Raw genomic sequence first — 11,194 nt, 5'->3', positions numbered from 1 at the left:
TATCAACAATAGTTAGATCAAACTGTTGTAATAAAAGCAACCATCTTATAATTCTAGCATTCACATCTGGTTTGTTCATTAAATATTTGATTGCAACATGATCAGTATGCACAAATGTTTGATAGCCTGTAATGTAATGCCTAAATTTGTTTAATGAATGCACAACAACCAGGAGTTCTTTTTCGGTCACGGTATAGTTTAGCTCAACCTTTGACAGGTTCTTACTGATAAAATAGGTGTCATAGGGCAATTTCTCCTCTTCCTGACCTAAGGCTGCTCTTATGGCTTTGTGTGAGGCATCAACATGAATATGAAAAGGGAGGGCCCAGTTTGGGCCTCTAAGGATTGGTGCAGTGGTTAACTTACCCTTTAGAATGTCTAAGGCCTCTTGACAGCTCTTTGACCATATAAACTCAAAATCTTTGGCCAACAACCCAAACAAAGGAGAGGCCAACTTGCTGAAGTCCTTTATGAACCTTTGGTAGTATCCAACTAACCCTAAGAAAATCCTGACATCTCTTTGCTTTTGTGGAGGTGGGACCCTTTGGATGATTGTTATTTTGTTTGGGTCCACCTGCAGTCCTTGTTGAGATATTGAGTGACCTAGCACAGTAACTTCAGTCATTAAGAATTCACATTTTTTTGGACTGAGAGATAGATTCATTTCAATGCATTTGTGTAATACTTTGCCTAGGTTAGTCAGGGCTTCTTGAAAATCACAGCCATAAGCTATAAAATCATCCATATAAATTTCCACAACATCATGTACTAATTCAACAAAAATACTCAAGACTGCTTTCTGGAAAGTGGCAGGAGCATTGCATAGGCCAAAAGGAAGGACTTTGTAGACAAAAGTACCCCAAGGACAGGGGTATGTGATCTTATCCTGGTCTTCTTGGAAAATTTGGATTTGGTTGTACCCATTGAATCCATCTAGGAATGAAAAAAACTTCTTCCCTGCTAGGCCATCTAACACTTGGTCAATGAAGGGTAGGGGAAAATGATCCTTCTTTGTGGCTTTGTTCAACTCCCTATAATCAACTCAAATCCTCCACTTACCATATTTATTGGGAACTAACATTAAAGGAGAGACCCACTCACTATCTGAGATAGGGTAAATGAATCCTGCATCTAGCAGTTTTTGTAGTTCTTCTTTGACTATGTCTTTAAGAGCTGGATTCATCCTCCTTTGTGGTTGCCTGATTGGCTTGCAACCTTCTTTGATGTATATGTGGTGAGTACACACTAAGGGGTGTACTCCCTTCATTTCCTTATAACTCCAAGCGAAGGCTTCTAGGTTCTCTCTTAACATGTTGCATAGTTTTCCCTCTTCTAAAGAAGAAAGAGATGGTTTAATGTTCAAAGTTTTCTCTGGGCCAAATTCTATGGTTTTGACACGGAGTGGGTTGGAATTGGCCAAGAATAAGTCAATTGGATGATTGTTTTGGTTTCCCTTACTTCTTCTTCTAATGGTAGTGAACTAGTAGTTGGACTTTGGAGCAGGTGTTCAATTAAGTCATCCTCATCTTGCTGTCCTCCTCCTATGGTTGCTTCCTAAGCATAAAGTTGGGCAGAATAAACCTCATCTTCTTCCTCCTCCTCCAACCATAAAGGTAAATCATGCTCTAGGGTAGGTTGAGCAGGAAGGTATAGGACTAACTGTTTGGACATATGCCCATTCTTGATGGTCATATTCCCAACTCTGCAGCTAATGTAAGCATTAGCTGTGGCCAACCATGGCCTCCCAAGGATGAGAGGGTAACTAGTAAGCTTAGCTTTAGGCTGGAGAACTAAGAAATCTGCAGGGTACTCCCAGGAGTCAATGGGGACCATCACATCCTCCACAATTCCCTCAGGGGTGACTGTGGAACGGTCTGCAAGTTGTAGAACTATTGTGGTTTTCCTTAATGACCCTTGAAGGTTGAGCTTGAGCATGGCGTCCTTGGTCATCACATTAATGGCAGCCCCAAGTTCAATCAGAGTGTGTGGGACAATGGTGCCATTGATGTACACATCCTACAGGGCTTCCAGGGTCTAAATATTTTGGACATATTACCTGCCCCAACATTAAGTCAGACAACTACCCAATGACATTAATGGTATGGGAATCCCTTTTTATTCTTTCTGGATGCTTGAAGCACTTCTCCTTAATCAACTTATTGTAAATGGGAACATCTTTGATTGCCTGGAGAAGGGGGATCTTTACACAGATTTTTCAATTCTCCCAGAAGTTCAGTTTCTTCTAATCTCTCAGGAAAGGGTGGATTTACTTTAAGGTTGCTTTCTTCTCTTTCTTCCTCAACCTCCCTATGTGGATAGGGAGGTTGGTTGTTTGGGAGAATCCTCCCAGATCTTAGGTTGATCTCCTGGATTTCTACAACATAAGCTGGGTATGATGTCTCTCCATCGTATGCTTGTTGAGCCTGCCTATTGTTTGGGTTCGGATTTGGCTGGGCAGGCATTTGGAGTTGTTTGGGTGGAGCAGAGTGTAGGAGTTGTGGTTGGGTAGGTGGTGGAGGCAATAGGGCTGGAACATTGTTGAATTGGGGCCTCCACCCCCGGGGTGGGGTATTCCACTGATGTTGTGGCTGAACATAAGGTTGAAATGACTGGTTGGTTGGCTAGGATTGATACTGAGATGCATAGGACCAAGGAGGGGGTGTAGACTAGGAAGGACGAGCAGGGGGTCCCCAAGAAGGTATAGTTGTGGTCTGGTTGGGGTTGTAATATTTTTGGGATGACCCTTGCATACCCTACTGGTATGGTCTAGGCCCAGGAGGTCTCCTTTGATTGATGTAGCAAAGCTGCTCAGTGACCCCTTCAGCTCCTTGATATACAACTTTGAGTCTAGGTAAAGAAGGACACTTTTCTGTGGAGTGGTTTTCTTCACATACTAAGCAAATCTTAATACAGTTCAATGGACATTCATTCCTAGGATGCCTCTTGGTGCATCTAGGACAAAAGATAGCCAAGGCTCTCTCTGCTTCCTCTTGCTTCCTTTTGATGTTCATGGTGTCCAATTGCAAGGAAAGGGTTTGTAGCATATCACTTTTGAAATCTTCTAGCATGTTTCCAATTTCACCCTTGATGGATAAGTTGGAGGATGATGTACTGGCCATAGGTTGACTATGCCTACCCTTTTTCCTGGTTGCCCTAGAATGGTTTCTAAAGACAGTTTTAATATCCTCATAGGGTAATTGGTAGACATCTCCTCCTGCTATCATATGTAAGGTGTCCAGAAGATCCTCCCTTACTCCTTTAAGCAGGACCAACTTTAGTGACTCAGGGTAAAGTGTGCACTTGGCCCTTTTGTAACTGAGCAGGAATATTTCTTCATAGTTTTATAGGGATTCATCCTGGCCTATGGTCATCCTGAAAATCTCTTCTTTAGTATCCTTTGACCTATAGTGGTCCCTATATTTGTTGTTGAAAGTATGCTGCATTTGAGCCCAAGTTGTGATGCTATCTCCTGGTAAACCCATGAACCAGCGCAATGCTACATCCTTGAGGGTAGATGGAAACAATTTTAACTTTTGCTCATCATCTGTATAGTCATAGGTTCGGCATATAACAAAAAACTCAAATAGGAAAGTGTCAAGGTCCTCTGTGGTCAAGCCATGGAAATGAGGTAGAGCAGAGGGGCTAATATTCTTCATCTTAGTGTCTCCATTGGTTTCCCTGATGGGGAAGGCACTCTCAATTTTCTCTCTATCTCCCCTGTCATTTTAGTTTCCAGCCATTCGTTCAGTAGGAATGGGTTCTTCCTCTTCTTTTTTCCTTGTAAGTTCTTCAAATATGTAAGGTTGTTCACCTAAAGGTTCTTCCACTTCACAGTCACCGAAGAAAAGAGAAGGTTGACTGTTGGATGCAGTGGGGGTATTTGTCAAGAATTTCCCTAAATTGTCTTTATTCCTACTAGGCATGAAAGGAAATGTTTTTGGGTTGGTTTTTGTAAAATTTTCTTTAAATCTAGAAAGTACTTGCAAAATGGAAAGGAAAGCAGATAATGACAAATGAAAGAAAGGAAGCTAGATTACTTTTGTAGAAATAAACTAATGGAGGAAAATTGAAGACCAGAAGTAGAAGAAAAGAAAGTTGGAGACTAGAAATAGAAGAAAGCAGTAATCACATTCCACTTAGACACCTCCCGGCAATGGCACTAAAAAGTTATGAGCCTAGGTATTGCAACAAGAATGCTGCAACTCGCAGGGCTACCAGTGTTACTTATCAACCCGGGGTTCGTACAAACTTGGAGGTGACAATGCTATATGCACAAGTAAAAGTGAAGGTACTACTTGTTGTCATTGCTCATCTGGCAAGAGACCCCAGGGGTTCCAATCCATACTTCTATAGTGTCAGAAGAAGCTTAACTCTTTGATGAAAGAAGAGTAAATCTATCCTAAGGGAGAGCTACTTCTACTGCAGTATTGAAGAAAATAACATGTAATGATAAACCACACCATATCCTAATTAACCAATTAAACTGTTATGATAAGCAGAATTGCTAAATTGATCACTAACCTAATGTTGCTATCTAAGTTACAGAAGCAAAGAACATTAAACTATACTAAGGTGTAGCAAAGAAACTTAGGCTAAATCGGGTTTCAAGCGGAAAAAGCAGTCGGAGATCGACATTGGTGAAAGGAGGATGTAAAGATGCAGTAGCGCATAGGGACCGTTGGATCGATCAACGAATAGAAGATGGACAGTGGATATCTTATCATGGGGATTAAGCGAATAAATAGATGAACGAGGTTAATGAACAGGATGAACGACGGAGATTGTATCGCGAGGGATTAAGTGAATGGATGGACAAACAAGGTAACAAAGCAGATGAATGGCGGAGATCGTATCGCGAGGGATTAAGTGAGTGGATGGATGAATGAGGTTAACAGGAGATGAATGGCCGAGATCTAATCGCAGAGATTAAGTCAAGAGATGGACGGACGAGGTTAACAAGAGCAATGAACGGCTGAGATCTTATCGCGCGGGTGAAGTCAAGAGATGGATGACGGAGATCGTATTGCGGGAAAAAGAAACGTGTGGAAATGATGGAGCGGGTTTTTAAGGCGGTAAGTAGTTTCTCGCGTGCCCTCAAGGCAGTAAGCGGAATTTTGAAATTTCACGCGATTAGCCTTACTGCGCGACACGTAGCATGAGAAAACCACTTTTCTCGCGTGCTCTCGGGCGGATAATGTTCGTGCACTAATTCGTGCGAGATTGCGTGATAGTCGTTAGATTAGGTGGGGCTGATCAATGGTGGAGATTGACCAAGCTAGTTGGCGATCGGGTGAAGTGATAGTTGTCGGATTAGGCGAGGCAGATCAACGGTAGGGGTTTAAAGCGCATAAAGTGATCGGGTGACGCGATATCCGTCGAATCAAGAGACAGATCGATGGTGGAGATTAAAGCTCATAAAGCAAGTGGTGGACTCCATGCGAGGCAACAGTTGGAGAAAATAATGAATCGGACGGTGATTGTGAAGGTTTGTTGGTGATCGGACGACGAAGAAGCGATGCATGAGGAACGTGCTGAAGGCGGTTTTAAACAAAAATGACAAAGAAAACTAGTGCGGGTGAACAAATAACTGCATCAAACAATGAACTCCCTAGCTCATGCGAGAACCAGAAACCTTTGTTTTTGGGGCTGCTGAAGGGTCCCTTCCTCAAGTCATGGTCCGAGAGGGAGGAGATGAGGCCAAGACACCTGGGCACAGCGTGATAGTGATCTTTTTCCTCTAACTAACTTGTGAACTGAAAGAAGGCATAAATGGAAGTACATTGTAGCAAATGTAGCTACTGAAGCAAATGAACAGGAAAACCATGAATAATCTATGCTATATTGCTGTAATGAAAGTGCAACTACTTAAGCAAATAACCAGAAAAACCATGAATCCTACTTAAGTAAATAAACAAAACCAGAAAGCTACTAAGCAGATAAACAATGAAAAACCATGTATCTATTTAAGCAAATGAACAGAAATCTATGCTAACAGATATGTACAATGAAGAGGAGCTTTGGCTGCTTGGGTCGGGCCTAACCCAAGAGCTTCAACCCTCTGAGTTAACTCAGAGCTGGCTTAAAACAGAACTCATTCTCATTATGAAAACCATGGATTACAGAACAAACTGTCACAAGTCTTGCAGCTTAGAAATAAAGTAGAGTTTTTACAATAGAAGTCTGAATCCTACTGAGGTCCCAAACCTCTCTATTTATACATTTGAAGTCTCTAACAACTTTCTTCCCATTAGGGAGGCTTGGCCTCTAACTCAAGAAAAACTGGTTTCTGTCCTTTTCACTTGCTCAACTGTCTTCTAGTCTTCAAAGTGATGGCTATTTGCACTCCGAGATGGTGGAGGAATATTTGAATGGAGGGGTAGTAAATGAAGAGGATTTACCTCTTATAATTACTCTCCCTTGTCCCATTCTAGTTTTACCAAGGTCTTTGCCATAGTTCCTTGCTTTTATCCTTTATACTTGCGTTTTTCCTTGCTTTTATCTTTTATTCCTGCATTACATGCACATTAGACCACAAAGCAAAATATCCAACTCTAACTCATTTCATAAACAAAATATAATCAAAAGTATGCAATAAGTTGTGAGAATAGTTGGTTTGATTAAGCTAGGAGGTGAATTAAGGCCAATTAAGGCCCATATAATTACTCAATGATGAGGCTCATCACTTGGTATACAAGGCTCAAGGGTATATTGAAATCAAATAGATACTGGTGTTTAAAATTTGATATCAGGGTATTTGAATTAGGAAACAAGGGTGTTGAATATGTGGCTTTAGATTGGACTAATTTTCACCCTTAAAGTATCATAGAGATGTATTTATTCTCCTCAAACTCTCTTCTTCCTCTTCATTGTTTAGCTCCCATAACCTTCATTGCAACATGGGAAACTCTCACATCTCCAACAATTTATATAGTTTTTGGGACATTACAAGGTTTGGTAGATCCCTCAACTCTCCCATATCGACCTTGGCATTTGGGGAAAGGATCTCTCTTTTGTTTCCAATAATTCAAGCTTCACACTCAACATCTTTTCCTTGGTGGCATTTAATCCTAAACTTTATTTTTACAAATGCCAATTTCTTCTCTAAAATTGGTGAATTTTATTTTTCCTAATGGCTTAGTGAAAATGTCTAAAATTTGATCTTCAAATGGATAATATTCTAGCTTGATGATGTGGTTGTTGATGAGACTTCTTGTGAAGTGATACTTGGTGTCGACATGCTTGGTTTTCTTATGAAAAACTAGATTTTTGACCATTTTTATTGCTTATTGATTATCAATGAATAATGTAGTTGGTCTTTTTTGAATAGCACCAAGATCCTACAAAATTCTACATAGCCAAACACTTTCACATGTTGCTTTTTAGGTTGAAATGTATTTTGCCTCTGCTGAAGAATTTGCCATTATTTGCAGTTTTTTACAACTCCAAGAAATTGTTATTGAACCCAAATTTATTAGATAACCTAATGTTGATGTTCTATCATCAATATCTCCTACAAATTTTGTATTTGAATATGCAACAAGTGTAAAGTTGTTGTTCTTATTATAGAGAAGCCCAAAGTCCTTTGTTCCCTATATGTACTTGAGGACCCATTTTGTTGCATTCCAGTGACTTTCTCAAAGTGCTTGCATGAATATGGAAAGAATGCTAACTGCATAAGACAAATCTAGAGGAGTAGTTGTCAAGTAAATGAGTTTTCCAATCACTTGTTGATAGGGTGTACTATTCACCGATTCCCCCATTCAAATTTTGAATGTTTGAGGTTTTACTCCATAAGAGTAAGAGAGTGTTTATAGTTTGACATGCCAAACTTCTTCAACAATTTTGTAGCATACTTAGTTTGGCTAAAGAAGATTTGATGATGTTGTTGTGAAACATTACTCCAGGATAGTATGAAGTGGTCCCAAGTCTGTCATTTTGAATCCCCTTTGAAAGCCCCAAGTCTTTCATCTCGAACTCTGTTGCTAAATCCCTCCTACACTCTTTTATGAGTCCCAATGAGCTTGTTAAGAATAAGTTGTCCACATATAGGACAAGAATGTGTACCTCACCCCAAAACATCAAATAGTAGAGGTTGGAATATGCCACACTCTTCACGAAGCCCATCCCCTGCAAGTATCTATCTATGCGCTCATACCATGCCCTGAGAGCCTACTTGATCGCGTACAATGTTCTCTTCAATCTGCACACGTGGGTCTCACTCTTGTGTGCTACAAAGCCTTCTGGTTGTTCAATGTACACTTCCTCCTCCAACTTTCCATTGAGGAATGTCGTCTTGACATCCATATGATGGATCTGCCATCCCATCTGTGCTGCTAGTGAGATCATGTTAATTTTAGGTATGTTTTGTGCTTAGAGCAATTTATTTCAATTTTCACAGTTAGCTCAATATCTTTTCCAGATTAGCAATCACATCAACATTATAGTAAATTGCAGATAGAACATAATTATAGATCGCAGAAGACAAGCCAAGACAAGAGGACACAAGATGTGGCACTAGCCAGGGACAAACGCCAATGTGGGGAATATGTTCTTCAATAGTTGAGCAAAGAGAGAGAGAGAGAGATAGTACATTTACAATAGAAGTCAACACTTTGACTTATCTAAATAAGAGCATAGATCATCTCTAAGAAGATGATACATGAGATAGCTAAACTCAGTTGAAGACATGCTGCTTCAACTGATTCTCCAAGGTGACTCCTTCACCTATCATTGTGTTGCACCTCGTCATCATGTTGCACCTCACCGTGCTGCACCATGCTGCACCCATCATCACTATGCTGGACCTCATAACCATGTTGCACACATCATACTGTTGTACCTTATGCTGCCACTGTTGTCCCATGTGCCATTGTTGCACCATGCTACCACAATTGTCCCATGTGCCATTGCTGCACCATGCTAGCCACTGTTGTCCCATGTGGCATATTGTTGTCCCACTATTAGTGACATTGCCATTCCATGTTTGCTTGTTGTCCCATTGTTTTGTTGTTGTCCCATCACAACTTGCTATCCCAATTGTGCCATCATTGCACTATGCCATTGCTGCTAGCACTGCTGTCCCATCACACTACACTGTTGCATTGTTTCTCTCTGGTTAGGGCATCACCTACAACCCTATTCCTTCACACAACTCAATAATCAACACTTCGAAAGACTGTGGTTTACCAAGGGAATATGCCTCCACCCCTATGCTACCTTTGTCTGCTTGTTTTACCTCAAACATAGCACATAGATGGCCTCTCGCTGCTAGCTATGGCCTGCGGCCTAGCCCAATAGCTAGTTGTAGCCGCGGTCCCCTTATACACCACCCAAATAGCCCTTAAACAACACTATTTTCTCCTCCAGATTTGTGGCCTTCCTTGCCCAGCAATTTGCACCCAAGACGACTCTCAAACAAGCCTCAAAGTAGCCCGTTGTAACCTACAACAACTCGACCTCTCCACAGAAATACCACGCTGCTCTTTAAGCTCCCCCACGCTGTCCCTTTGGCCCTTCAAACTGCGGCTAAGACTCCTGCAATCCCTGCTCTAAATCTGCACTTGAAACAACCCCAAACAGATTTGTCTAACCCTTAAACTTACCTCAGAAATACGCTGTCCATACAGCCCTTCCATGCTGTCTAAGGCAGCCTCCTAACCATGGTTCCAAGCCTCCTTCTCCACGCAGATTTCAGAGCTATACTTAGAGATATATATCCACACATGGATGCATAGAGCTGACATAGGTTAGGGCTTGCTAGGTTTGCGGCTAGGGTTGCAAAGACCTCCTCCATAGCTACGTAGATCCTCCTTAGGACTGTGTTAGGGCATCCTCCTAAGGCTCCTTTACCTTTTATGTTTTAGGGCTTCCTCTCTTAGATTTCTCTTCCACTAAAACCCAGAAGGAGTGCAGAGAAATAAAGAGTGAAGTGTGTGTAAAATGACTCTCAAGTCATCTCCTTTTATACTAAAACATTGAGCACATGTGGGGTTTATTTGGTTGCTGGCTGACCTTGACGAATTGTCTTATAACACAAATAAATTCATAACTCCATGAATACTTATTGGAATCGGATGATCTTTAGATCAATCCTACACCTCTCAATGAGAGGGATCCAAGAAAAATATCAGCTGCCATAAATAAGATGACCCACATGGAGTTTGGCCTTAGTTGCCAATTTTAACACTCCCTCTCAACTATGGAGAACTCCATCCACTGATCCATTTGCCATACTGTACTATCTCTGCCATCAGTGCCCTGCACTGATCTGCTCTGCTCTGCTGAACCATGAAGAAGAAGAATTGATCGAGAATGTCTCATACCGTTCTCTGTTGACTCGAAGTCAATTCCATATGAAGAGAGTGTGTCATACCACTCTTACTGATCCCAGATCAGTTCCAAAAGAGAGTGAGTTATGTCACTCTTACTGACTCGAAGTCAGTTCCAGTTGATCCCATATCAATATCAAAAGAGAGTGTCTCAAACCACTCATATTGATCCCAGACAATGGAGGTCATCCTAGCATAAGGAGTATGGTAGATACAACGATACGTCCATTGATAGTACTACTATGGTCCCTAACCCAATTTCCCTGCTCGTTGGCCAGATGAGAGGTACTTCCCATGAGTCCTAGACTACATGGGTAGGATGCCTCGACAGGAAAACCACTCATCCTGTCCCTAAGTCGCCACGGGGTATCACAAGGGAAGGTTGAGCCATTCACCCTGTACACAACGCACCATTAGGGGAGGGTGAGTCGCCCTATGGTCGCTTTGATCCAGGTGGATATTGGTGGCCACCCTCCAAGTCCACTCGGAGCCCCACCATTGTTTCTTTCAGCTTTTCAGTTTCCTTAATTGTAGCATAGTTTACTATTTTTAACAGTTTTTCGGGTCCTGAACTTCCAGAGCCGTTTTGAGGCCCTAAACGACGTTTTTTGGGAAAACTGGGAGCAACATGGGTCCATGGACTAATGTTGCTCTTCCCAAAGTTGTTCTCGAATAGATCTTTCTAACGAGATACTGTGCGCGTTAAACGAAGATCGTATGCCAAAGTTACGACCTCGGGAAGTTGATGTACCAATTTACCCAAACAGGGCCCACAATTTGGCGTTTCATCTTCTAGGGTTAGGTTTTTGGATGTTTAGGGTTTTCCATTGTTTCTCAACAATAAATAGGCCTTCGAGCCTCATTGT

This window comes from Pinus tabuliformis, chromosome 6 (genome assembly GCF_031772625.1).
Source record: "Pinus tabuliformis cultivar Carrire ecotype Pingquan chromosome 6, CPIR1, whole genome shotgun sequence".
Taxonomy (NCBI): Eukaryota; Viridiplantae; Streptophyta; class Pinopsida; order Pinales; family Pinaceae; genus Pinus; species Pinus tabuliformis.
This window is presented reverse-complemented; position numbering follows the sequence as displayed.